Source organism: Lissotriton vulgaris, chromosome 12 (genome assembly GCF_964263255.1).
Source record: "Lissotriton vulgaris chromosome 12, aLisVul1.2, whole genome shotgun sequence".
Lineage (NCBI taxonomy): Eukaryota > Metazoa > Chordata > Amphibia > Caudata > Salamandridae > Lissotriton > Lissotriton vulgaris.
In genome coordinates, this window is record NC_141700.1 from 600,952,326 (window position 1) to 600,965,154 (window position 12,829).

The following is a 12,829-nucleotide window of genomic DNA, read 5'->3' on the forward strand; positions in this document are numbered from 1 at the left end:
TATTAAGTCAAACATACAATGGGACTTATTCACCAACATTTCTATTCGTTCTGAAAGTGTGCAAACTCAATTAACTTGCATCATAACCATGTGATTGAAAAGGGATACAGGACACAATATCTTGTATAAAGATTGTTTTCACATCTTTAATTTAAGATGTGAAAACAATCATCATACAAGATGTTGTGTCCTGTACCCTTTCTCAATAACAATGTGTATGATGCAGGTTAGTAATTGAGTTTTCACGCTGTGAAAGTAAAGGTGTCTGTGAATGAGACCCACTGGAAATTTGTTTCCCTCATTACTTTAGGGAACTTGGGCAATATACCCCAGCATGTTTGCCATATTTTCAAAGGGAGATATGCTAGCTCAGTTAGAGATATGGCCTAATGGGATACTCGGACATCCCCCAACTTGCATCAACAAACTGGAAGGAGTTTGATTTAGCACAGTGAGAGCATTGATGGCATGTGACAAACGTTTTCTCAAGTTGCAAGTAGCTAGAGATGGAAGGCATTCGTATAGGGTTGTTTGACAATTAGTATTAGTCAGGTATCTGATGAGGATAGACATACTTTCAGGTTAGAACAGCTTACGGTAGGTGGGCTTTCCCTGGAATATTGCATAGGTAGAAGGCAGATAGTAAAGGTAGTACAGATAAACGTCATAACTTAATCTTTACCCATGGATGCAAATCCATTGCTGCCACTCTCGCACTGAATTTACTACAGTACTTCCGGGTCTAAGCTGCATACCATGTTCATCCTCCGTCAGAACTTAGTAGAGGTTCAGTTTGCTGTATGTAAGTGCATTACAGTCACTGCACATAACGGTGGATTGGACATATGCTACGTTGTCATGGACTACCAGTGTTTTATATTCTACAGTTCTTCATAGTTTATGATTTCTTTAGAAAGCTTTGGAAAATTTCTAGCATGTTTGCCTAATTTTTAAAGATGGATGTGCTCGCTCAGCTCGAGATATGGCTTTGCAGCCTACTCGGACACCCCGCAACATGCGTCCACAAACTGGAAGGAGTTGGATTTAGCACAGTGAGTGCACCAAAGGCGTATGAAAGGCATGACTTCCTGAGGCTCATGTGGCTGTCATGGGAGCCATTAGCAAAGGATCAATCTGCATGCTTTTGGTACCGTTCAGGAAGGAGGCAGAGACTTGACAGGTGGTAAAATGCAGTCAAACTCATTGTCTTGTGGCTTGAGTGTGGTGGGCCCTTGCATGACGGCGGTATGTTTGTGTGTGCAAGCGATATTCTCCTCAGTCAATCATTGATTTCCAAAGGGGAACTTCCCTGCTGGCTGAATAGCCTATGCCTTGAAGCATGGAAAATCTTACTACTACTTGGAGGTGATCGTCTAAATTGGATAGATGACAGTTCTGGTGGGGTAGTTCGAAACTCCAGGGCAAAGAGGTTTTCTGCTAAATCTGCCCTAGTCAGGGTAAGCTCGATACAATCTTGCTGGTGAACTAATGAAGTAAGCCTTTACTATGTCTTCTCTTATCACTGATCGCCATCCCCTCACATGCCGTATCCAGTGAATAATTTTATTTGTCAGGGAATCTGCATTCTCCATACCTTTGTTTGCATTGAGCTTGGGTACATTTAGCATGAAAGAGGAGATAGAGGCGTTCCTCATGGCCATGAGGGCACTGTCTCCTCCGATGGGACCTCCGGCGCCTGCGGGCCCGGTGGTCCCGTCAGAGGGCCCTAGCGGTTCGGGTGCTCCTGCCTCGACGCCGTCGGGTGCTCCGGCCCCGACGGCTCCGGCCCCGGCGCCGCAGGGGCCTTCAGGGTTGACGCCGGCTGGTTAACCGGCCTCTCCGGTGCCGATTCCATTGGGGCAGCCCACGGTGCTCCGGCACCGGCTCCGAGCGGCGCCGCCCCCATTCCCTCTCCGACTCCGGACACGGAGTCGCACCGACGTCGCCCGACGCCGAGTCCGACGCCGATGGGGCCTGTTGACCCCGGGGAGCCGGTCTACATTGTTGATTCCGAGTATGGTGAGGATGTAGATAACGGAGAGGAGTGGGAGGGGTCTGAGGACCCTCTGACCCGCGAGTGTCAGTACAATATGGACTGGACAGGTGACTTGGGTGACGCCAGTGGTCTGGATGACTCTCCCAACCCTGGCTTTGTCTCGCCTCCTACCGTGGCTACGGAGGAGGGGGCTGCTTATTCAGTGGTGTTGATGAGGGCTGCCAAGGCCTTAAACCTTGAGCTCCCCGTCGCGGCCGTGAGGACTAACATCCTCACTGAGGTACTCAAACCGCAGTCATGCCCACAGGAGCCACTGTTGCCGTTCAACGAGGCCTTGACGGACGTTCTTTTGGGCACGTGGTCCAGGCCCGCTTCAGGTTCCCCTGTTGATAGGAACGTGGCCAGACGCCACCGTCCGTGTACGGATGACCCAAAGTTCTTGTCCACCCATCCCACCCCTGAGAGCCTGGTGATCCAGGCCTCGACTTCCCAGACCGCATTCCCGTCGGCCCCGCCCGACCGGGAATCTAAGAGGTACGACCAGTATGGTAAGAAGGTCTTTTCGTCCCTGAGTCTGGGACTGCGGTCTTGCAACACCGCATGCCTCTTAGGCCGCTACACCCACTCTCTGTGGGATACGGTCGTGGACCTGCTGCCTGAATGCCCGCCGGAGGTACGGGCCAAGCTCGGCAAGGCTATGATTGAAGGCCGAGACGCAGCAAGGTACTCCATAAGGTGTGGTCTTGATACGACCGACTCACTGGGCAGGGCGATGTCCACGATGGTGGCGATTCGTCGCCACGCCTGGCTGAGATCCGCCAATTTCTCGGCAGATGTCCAGAATGCATTGATGGACATGCCGTTTGATGGCAGTCGCCTGTTTGGCGACAAAGCGGACCACGCGCTGGAGCGCTTCAAGTACTCCAGGGTCACAGCCAAGTCCTTGGGTCTCTCGACCCAGCGCCAGCAAACGGGTTCGTTTCGCTCCTTTCTTGGCCAAGGAAGGGGCGGTCCCACACGTGCTGCCAGCCACGCGCCGCAACAGACTTATCAACGCGGTGGCGGCCGTGGAAACCGCCGTGGTGGCTGTCGGGGACAGCGGCGAGGTCAGACCACACCTCCCCCCGCAGCATCCGCCACTAAATCCTCCTAGTCCGTGCTTTCAGGCCCATGTGACGCCAGTGGGTGGCAGGGTTCGCCATCACCACTCCCACTGGCGCACAATAACATCGGACAGGTGGGTGCTGCAGATCGTCCGAAGGGGCTACTCCCTCCCCTTCGAGACCACTCCTCCAGCCATGCCACCGCAGAACCACCGTGTGTCGGGGGACCACTTGGCACTTCTGAAGGAGGAAGTTACGGCCCTCTTGGCCAAGGGGGCCATCGAGCGCGTTCCTGGGCCAGAAGTAGGACGTGGTTGCTATTCCCACTACTTTCTGGTACCCAAGAAAGACAAAGGGGGCCTCCGTCCTATCTTGGATCTAAGGAACGTCAACGGCTTCCTCCGGAAGGAGAAGTTCAAGATGTTGACATTAGCTCAGGTCTTGGCTGCTCTGGACCCGCAAGACTGGATGGTAGCGTTGGACTTGCAGAAAGCGTATTTTCACATCCCCGTCCTGCCGGCCCACCGGCGTTATCTGCGGTTCACGGTAGGCCAAGAGCACTTTCAGTTTATCGTGCTCCCCTTCGGCCTTACCAGCGCCCCACGGGTGTTCACAAAGGTGATGGCGGTGGTCGCAGCCCATCTGCGCAGATTAGGGGTTTCAGTCTTTCCCTATCTAGACGACTGGTTGTTGAAGGCGGATCTCGGAGGGCACTGCGAGACAACTGCAGTGGTGGCTTACGGACCGCGATTGGGTCAGAGGCAGATCCCTCTCCCTTCCCCAACCGGAGCACGTTGTTGTGACAGACGCGTCCCTCCAGGGCTGGGGAGGCCACTTGGGAGAGGCAGAGATCAGAGGCATCTGGTCTCCGGCGGAGTCCCGGCTCCATATAAACCTGTTGGAGCTCCGGGCGATTCGTTTGGCACTGAAGGCATTCCTCCCCTTTGTCAACGGGAGTGTAGTGCAGGTGTTCACGGACAACACCACCCCCATGTGGTACTGCAACAAACAGGGCGGGGTGGGGTCGTGGACCCTTTGCCAGGAGGCTCTGCGCCTCTGGCAATGGCTGGAACGTCAGGGCGTAACTCTGACGGTTCAACACCTGGCAGGTTCTCTGAACGCCAGGGCGGACGAACTCAGCCGTCGGTGCTCGATGGATCACGAATGGCGTCTGAACTCGGACAGGGCGCAAGGCCTCTTTCTGCAATGGGGAGAGCCTTGGTTAGATCTATTCGCCACAGAAGAGAACACGCAATGTCATCAGTTCTGCGCGTTGTAGTTTCCAAGATGGCACTCGCACGGCGACGCCTTTCGGCGCGAGTGGAGTTGCGGTCTGTTATACGCCTTTCCGCCTATACCACTTCTGCCAAGAGTGCTGAAGAAGATCAGGCGCGACCGGGCCCAAGTCATCCTTGTGGCTCTGGACTGGGCTCGAAGGTACTGGTATCCCGAGCTACTCAGCATGTCAGTCGGTCCCCCGATCCGTCTGCCCCTTCAGGAGGACCTTCTGTCGCAGCAGCAGGGGACGGTCCTCCACCCGAACCTGTCCAGCCTCCACCTCCATGCGTGGAGATTGAGCGGCGGCAGTTGAGGCCATTTGACTTGCCTCCTGAAGTCTGTGATGTAATTCTGGCAGCCAGGCGTCCCTCCACAAAGTCGGTATACGCCTGCCGGTGGAACAGATTTGTGGCATGGTGCACAGCAAAGGCTGTGGGCCCTCTTTCTGCCTCTCTTTCCGAGGTTCTCCTCTTTCTTGCCAAGCAGGGCTCTGCTCTGGGCACTATCAAGGGCTACCTTTCTGCCCTTTCGGCCTTTCTGAGGCTGCCTGATCAACCTTCTTTGTTCAAGTCCCCTGTTGTAACGAGGTTCTTGAAGGGCATCACACACATGTATCCTCCTGTTCCGTTTGTGATGCCTCAGTGGGACTTGAACCTGGTTCTAACCTTCTTGATGTGTGCTCCCTTTGAGCCACTTCATTCTTGTCCTCTCCGTCTCCTGACTTTAAATACGGCCTTCCTGGTTGCCATCACCTCTGCCAGGAGAGTGAGTGAGCTCCAGGCTCTTTCTGTCAAACCTCCCTTCCTGTCCATTCATCCAGACAAGGTGGTTTTGAGAACTAGACCTTCTTTCCTGCCCAAAGTTGTCTCTGCTTTTCACATCGGGCAGTCCATCACCCTCCCCTCCTTCTTCCCGCCTCCGCATCCTTCAAAGGATGAGGAGCGGCTCCATCGTCTGGACCCAAAACGTGCGCTTTCATTTTATATGGATCGCACACGCCTGTTCCGGGTGGATGACCAACTGTTTGTTGGGTACGTGGGTGCGAAGAAGGGACAGGCGGTACATAAACGGACCATCTCTCGGTGGGTCGTTCTGTGCATCAAAGCGTACTACTCTTTGGCTCGGAAGGAGCCTCCTGTTGGGCTGAGGGTCCATTCCACTCGGGCCACGCGGCTACTACTGCCCTGGGCCGGGGAGTCCCTTTGCAGGACATTTGCCAGACGGCTACGTGGGCCTCGCTGCACACTTTTGCGAGGCACTACTGCCTGGACAGTCAAGTCCGGAGGGATGGCTTCTTTGGCCGTTCTGTCCTCCAGGACTTTCTGGTGTAGGATTGTATTGGTTCGCAGACCCACCACCGGGGTTGGTATTGCTGGGGTATCTATTCTAAGGTAAGGAATCTAATACTAACCTGTTTCTTTCAGATGAACAAGTTACTTACCTTCGGTAACGATATATCTGTAAGAAACAGTAGTTAGTATTAGATTCCTTACCGCCCCACCCATCCTCCCCGTTCTGCGAACTGATACCTAGGGTTAAGGACATCCCTTTCAGAGCCCTAGTTTCACATGGCTCTGCGTGTTCTGGCGCGGAAAAGCTGTGTGCAAAGAACTGACGTCAGCGCGCGGAGGCGGCGTCTATATACTCCGGCGACGTCATCACGGCGCACGACACCGACAACGGACGCGAAGCCGCAGGGGACGCCTGCAGACGACGCCTACCGACGCGCAGGGGTACTGCTACGCAAACGTTTCCGGATCCAGACTGACGCCTGGGGATATTCTAAGGTAAGGAATCTAATACTAACTACTGTTTCTTACAGCTATATCGTTACCGAAGGTAAGTAACTTGTTCGTTTGGCACCCTGTGAACGCACTATGTGGCTACTTTCCTTTGCATTTGCACTCCCTCTTCGAGATAAATCAGATGATAGGAGCTTAACCATAAAGGTTAGATCCTCTATCAGACTTCTCATAGACCCTACTTCCTGTCTTAGAATGCCAGGACATGATCCACCTAGTCACCAAGCTATGTTAGTTCCTAACGCTACATCTTTACTTTGTATGCCTGGTATCTGTGGTGTCCGGGCAATCTGGGGCCTTACGCCCCCTTCTTTATCATCATTAACTTGATCTAACAAAGGTAGAACTCTGTTCCTACAATCAATTTTAGGGTCTCTATGTTCAATATTAGACTTAATTGGACTGTTAATTGGATGGAATGCTCCCGTTGCATCACATTCTCCCTCATCATTAGTGGCCAGTCTTTTGTTTTTTGTTTTACAAAACGTAGCAGGAATAGCGATATTAGAGGGTTGGATTAGCCTGGGGAGGGTTTTCACGCAGATGGCTTGTGCAGCAGGCACAGACTCTAATATACCCTCACACTCATTAATTAGGGTATCACTAGGGTCTATTACACAATTACTACTTGCATGTTTTTAAAGCTTCCTGGCCTTTTTCCCCCTATTGCCCTGACTTGTTCCAATCCCTCCACCCTCACCCCCTTCTCCGCTTCCTTACAGTGTCTTTCTTTTCCCCATGTTCCTGGGTTATACAACCAGACTACTATACCTTCCAACGCTATGCCAAGACCTCACTTAGCCTCCAGATGTAATTTTACTTACAAACCCTAAACTGGTTATAACAATGTACAGAAACACTTAGGATCAAAAAGTCCCGAACAGCCAGTCCAAGGCTTTTACAATCTCAATAAGGATCAGCGAGTATAAACAGTACCTTTTTATTTTATTCCAATGAACTTACAACAGTCCCAGCATCAGCACCGCTATCAGACCACAAGCAAAAGAGGAGTGGCCCTGCCCTGCCACTTCCTGACAATGACTGGCAAGGATGGGCCCAGGCTTGGCCCAGGCAAGGCCCGTGCTGCGGGGGGAGAGGCAGTGCTTTATGCGCAATGTAAGTTCAGCGCCTCCCCCTAGCTAGTGGAACCTTTGGTGGAAGCAGTGCACACTGACACTAGCAGTACCCTGGCTGAATGTTGGGCGCCACAGGAGTGATGGCAGTGCTGGACACAGCCCTGGAACTCCAGTCACACCAGGGCTCAGCAACATGGAGGCAATTTTCCCCAAAGCAGCTGGAAACAGGAAAAGCAGGCTCTCTGGTTGATTGGGCCCGTGGCTGGAAGTAGGGAAATCTTTTGTGTGGCGCATGATTGGCATGTGAATGGACCATAAAGCTGTTGGTGCCGTGAAGTGGCTCTATGGCTCACCTTCAGAAGGTTTGGCTTCAGTATTTATATACTCTTAAGTATTTGTGTTTTGAAGCCATTGTTTCTGGAGGTGCTAAAACCAACTAGTGTAATTGGTGGATTAACTTCATCAAATTAGTGTCCGATTTATATTTGTGGCGGTTTATTGGCCCTTTGTTAGAAACTTTTTTTCTGTCAATATGGGTAGCTGGGGATTTTATGCCCTAGCTTAGGCATAACTTAAGCAAACCTTCACATTTTTAAGTAGTTGACAACGAAGGTAGTACAGGGGTGAATGACTAGTACATGTGGCACTCAACGTTTTTTTTTTACACAGTAAACCTGTAAACCTCAAATTTAGCTAAAATTCCAACTTTTTTTTACATGTAAGTGATGTAAAGTTAAGGAATCTGTGGCCACCTGCAAACTTCATCCAACTAGCATTCCCCCAGGTCTTCCAATAGAAATATTACCTTGCTTGTGCGGGTGGGCCAAGGGCCTGCAATAGGCAGGTGCTCAAAATGTATTGAGGAGACATCAAAATTGCCTATCACAAAATTATCTGGTGAGTGGGATCACCTGGGTTTTGGCCCCGGGCTCGGCAGCCGTCTAGGGAAACCTACCAAACAAACACATTTCTGCAAACTGACACCCAGGAAATTCCAAGGAGGTATGACTTTTATGGGCCTCAACGTTTTCCTACCCAGAATCCCCGGTTAACCTCAAATTTAGCTGAAAAATCACTTTCTCCATACTTTTTGGGTGGCTTCACTGTGCCGGCACAAATGTCCTACCACCTAGCATTTCCCTTGGTTTCCCGAGTAAAATGATACCGCACTGTTTTGGCTGTCCAATGCAGAATTGGCTAAAGTGTATTTCTTTTAATTGTAGAGCTTAGAATTTGCGGTGCTTTACCCTTAATCCCTATGTTATTGGCCCTAAACAGTCCCAGGCCCTTGGCCCACCCACACAAGTGAGGTATTGTTTTACTCGGGAGAACAAGAGGAACGCTGGGTGGTAGGACATTGGTGCGAGCACAGTGATCCCATACAAATTTGTGGAAAAAGTGATTTTATTTCATCTAAATTTGAGGTTTGAAGGGGATTCTGGGTAGGGAAACGTTGAGGGATCCACGCAAGCCTTACTTCCCTAGACTTCCCAGGGTGTCTAGTTTTCAGAAATGTGTAGGCTTGCTAGGTTTCCCTAGGTGCCAGCTGAGCTAGGGTCCAAAGACCACAGCTAGTCACACTGCAAAAAAAGGTCCGTTGTCACTTGAAAAAAATGCTGTGTCCACGTTGCATTTTAGGCCGTGTCCTGGCACGGGCACTATGCCGAACCCCACAAATGAGGTGCCATTTTTATCGGGAGATTTGGGGAAACCTAGAACAGTAGAACAAGTGTTATTGCCATGAATCCGACATGATTACTGAGATGGAACCATTGTGTCCAGCAGCCCCCCAGAGCACCAAGGACCAGCCCTTTGCTTCCCTTACAGACTGACTCCAGTGGGCCCATGGTTTACTCAACTATCTACACAGACCTGGAAATCCTTAATTCCAGCTCCCTTCCTGCCACCTCTCCGACTTTTTCGGAAGCACATGTTCCTGCCCCTTCCCATTCTCTTTCCCAGTTCCCCGCCATTACCTCTACTCACCTTAACTCTCTGCTGGACAAGCTTAAGTCCGGGTCACCTTTGGACCCATGTCCCTTAAAGGTCCTTAAAGACTGCAGACAGACTATCCTGCCCCCTTTGATGAAGGTCATGAATCTGGCCATTTCAGAGGGGATCTATCCCCTCTCCTGGAAACTGGCCACCGTCAAGCCTCTACTGAAAAAACCTACCCTGGGATATTAACACCTTGGCTGCTAATGGTTTTCCCCTCCTGTGCTGATATTCTTTGAATACCATTGTTCATGACGAGCTCAGCTCGTCATAAGCACAGCTCAACCGTGCCACATGACGAGCTGAGCTCGTCATGAGCAGCGAAGGGGTTAAAGAACTTTCATCCCATTTCCCTTCTCCCTGCCCCTGCTAAACTTCTGGAGACTCATCTTAATCTCCACTTGAGTACTTTCCTCAACAGTACCAACTCTCTTGACCCCTCACAGCACGGTTTTCAGAGGACTCACAGCACTGAGTCGGCGCTTACAGTGGTGGTCAATAGCATCCGTTCCAAGGTCGACACCGGACAGACCACCTTACTGGTGCTACTTGACCTTACGGCGGCTTTCGACACCCTGTCCCTTACCATTCTGGTCAGCTGACTCAGTGAGATGGGAGTCAAGGGCTCTGCACTCAACCTCCTCACATCCTTCCTTGACCAACGGAAGCAAAGGGTTAAGCTAGGCGAGTACATGTCACCCATTAAGGCCGTGAAGTGTGGGGTCCCCCAGGGCTCCTCACTGAGCCTGACGCTTTTTAACGTTTACGTCGCTCCTCTCGCCAGGCCTATAAGATCCTTTGTGCTAGAAGTTCTTTCCTACGCCGACGACACGCAGATTATGGCCTCCATTTCTCAATCTGCGAGCATAACTGCTCTTAATTTTAAAAACTGCATGGAGGCGGTCGCGGGATGGATGGTTAAGAACTTCCTTAAGCTGAATGGGGAGAAAACGGAGGTCCTCATTTTTGGGGGCAAAAGTGAGACCTGGTCCATGGACTGGTGGCCGTCTGTCCTTGGTGCCTGTCCCCTGCCGTCCTTTTCTGCTCACAACCTTGGGGTCATACTGGACACCTCCCTCTCCCTAGACAAGCAGGTCAGCAGGACTGTGTCCACCTGTTGCAATGCCTTGAGGATTTTGAGAAAAATCACTCATTATCTTTCCCCTGAGGCACGCAAACAGGTAGCAATGGCGGTCATTTCCTCCAGACTGGACTATTGCAATGCCCTATATTTTGGCATTAGCAGTGGTCTGGTCCAGCGCCTCCAGACTGTGCAGAATGCGGCTGCCCGGTTTGTTGTGGGCGCCCCTAAACCCTCCTCGGGCACCGCCATCAGAAAAGACCTGCATTGGCTCCCCATGCAGGCGAGGATTAATTTCAAGGCTTTATGCCTTACACACCGTGCCCTCAATGAGTCTGGACCGGAGGCTATTCGCGCTCTGTTGGCCTATTACACCCCTGGTAGAACACTTCGCTCTTCCAGTAAAAGCTTGCTCGCTGTCCCCCGTATAGCGATGGCCAGAAGGGGCAGAAGGTCCTTTCGCTTTCTTGCACCCAGACTTTGGAATACGCTTCCTAATGACCTCAAGGTGATCCCTTCCCACACTTTGTTCCGTAAAGCACTCAAGACCTGGTTATTCCAAGAAGCCTATCTCTAATTCCCCCTTTGGCGATATCTGAACTCTCTGTTTACCATCTTCAGCGCCTTGATGCATATGGGTTTAGTTGCGCTCGCTATATAAATTTCCATTAATAATAATAATAATAATAATAATAATAACAAAGACTCCAAGACCAGAATCAGATGCCCCTGCAGTTCTGCAACCGATGCCCATGGCCCGAGTTTGAGTAGCCCAAACCACAAGGCCCCCCCCCCCCAGCGATTCTGACATGTGATCTGGTGATCCTTGACCTCACTCAAGCTTCAAGAAGACCCCTGCGGGCTCAACCCGTAGGCTCTCCCTGACCGTGACTGGAGCAGGTAAGAAAATCTGTTGAGAGCAAACACCTTTACTGCACTCCCCATGGGTGACCCAACTGATGGTGTCCAGGCGTCCCCCAAGATACCAACTTCTCTCAAGTCTGTGGTCACCTCCAGGAAGCCTCTTTGCCCGGGCCTGCAGCAACTTCACCGAATATAATGTTTCCATTGAAAAGCGCAAGGTCCCTGATGTCTTTTTGGCAACCTGCACCTGGCCGCCCCAGTGCCACTGGTGTTGCATCTCTGGTGCCGATTGTTGGCCCCTGCAGTGCTGACCTTAACAGCAGGAGCTTAGTTCCTGCACCAGATTGGCCTGCTCGTAAGCTGTACTTAATCCAAGGCCCTCTTTGCCCCATTGGCTAACATTGGGCCCCTGCACTCTGTGCCAGGACTCCCCAGGGCCTCTGCTGGTACCACCAGAGTGCCCAACTAGACCTTGGGCTTAACCCCGAAAACCCCCACTCTTAAGTTGTATACTTGCCTGAGAACCCGCTAACACTATTTCTCCCTCAGGAATCCATGGTATGAGATTTTGGGTCTAAAGTGCTGAACTGATGTTTCTATGGATAAAAGAGAACTAAAATGCAAATTATAAAGTCTTACTTACCGTGTATTGTCAGAACCTTAGGTTTGGTATCTAGGCATACCACCCCCTGTCCTCAAAGTAATCTAAAAGTAACAAAGTGTTCTAAAAGTAATTACTTTGAAATTCAAACTGCTTTTTAAAGTGCTAAAAACCTGAAACAACTGCACATCCATCCTCAATTGCATATCTGTGTAAAGGTTTACAATTGAAAGTATATTTTACCTCCCTGTACCTAGTCCTGCTTGGTTCTTAAACATAAGAATACCTTGTTTATACTCTCCCAATTGGTGTAGATTATCGAAGTGTGTGCATCAATGCTCAATACACCCGCTGCATAAGACTGACTGCTTACCCACACACCACAAAGAGAGTTGTTAGTACTGAACTAATTTAGCCTCTGCTGTAGCTCTGGTGACTCCCTCAACTCAGTAAAGACTCTAAACCTTACTTTGGTTATATACAGAGCTAGCTCCCTCCATCTTTGTTTAGTCAAATAGGCTTAGAGAATAGTTTTCCTGTCTGACAAGGCGTTGGGCATCTTTAAGCTACCTTAAGACCTTTATCTGCAAGGGTTCTGGGTAAGGACTTTGTTATGATTCATGTGTACTCGTGTCATCTCATGTAATTTCCCCCATCTGAAATCTGAATTTTATTAATCAATATCTGTAAATTCAAGCCCACGTATTGAATTGTATAGTAAACTTTCAGAAAATGTCACTCAAAAATCACTGCAACATCTTGCCCGGGGTTCCCAAAAATAAGATCTTAGTAGATAGAGCAGCAGTGATAAGTAGAGGTAGCCTCAAAAGAGAGGCTAAGAAACCGATGAAAGATCACTTTTCCTGAGGGTAGCCTAGAAGGTAGGACCCTTTGAGCAACTTCTCCTGCCTTAATACCTTTGACGTACTTGAAGCTTCAGAAATTCAGAATTGGAGCTGTTAATTTGAAAGCTACACAACAAGCCACTGCAAGGAGGCTGGTGTTAGCTTTTGGGAGGCATGGACACCTGTTG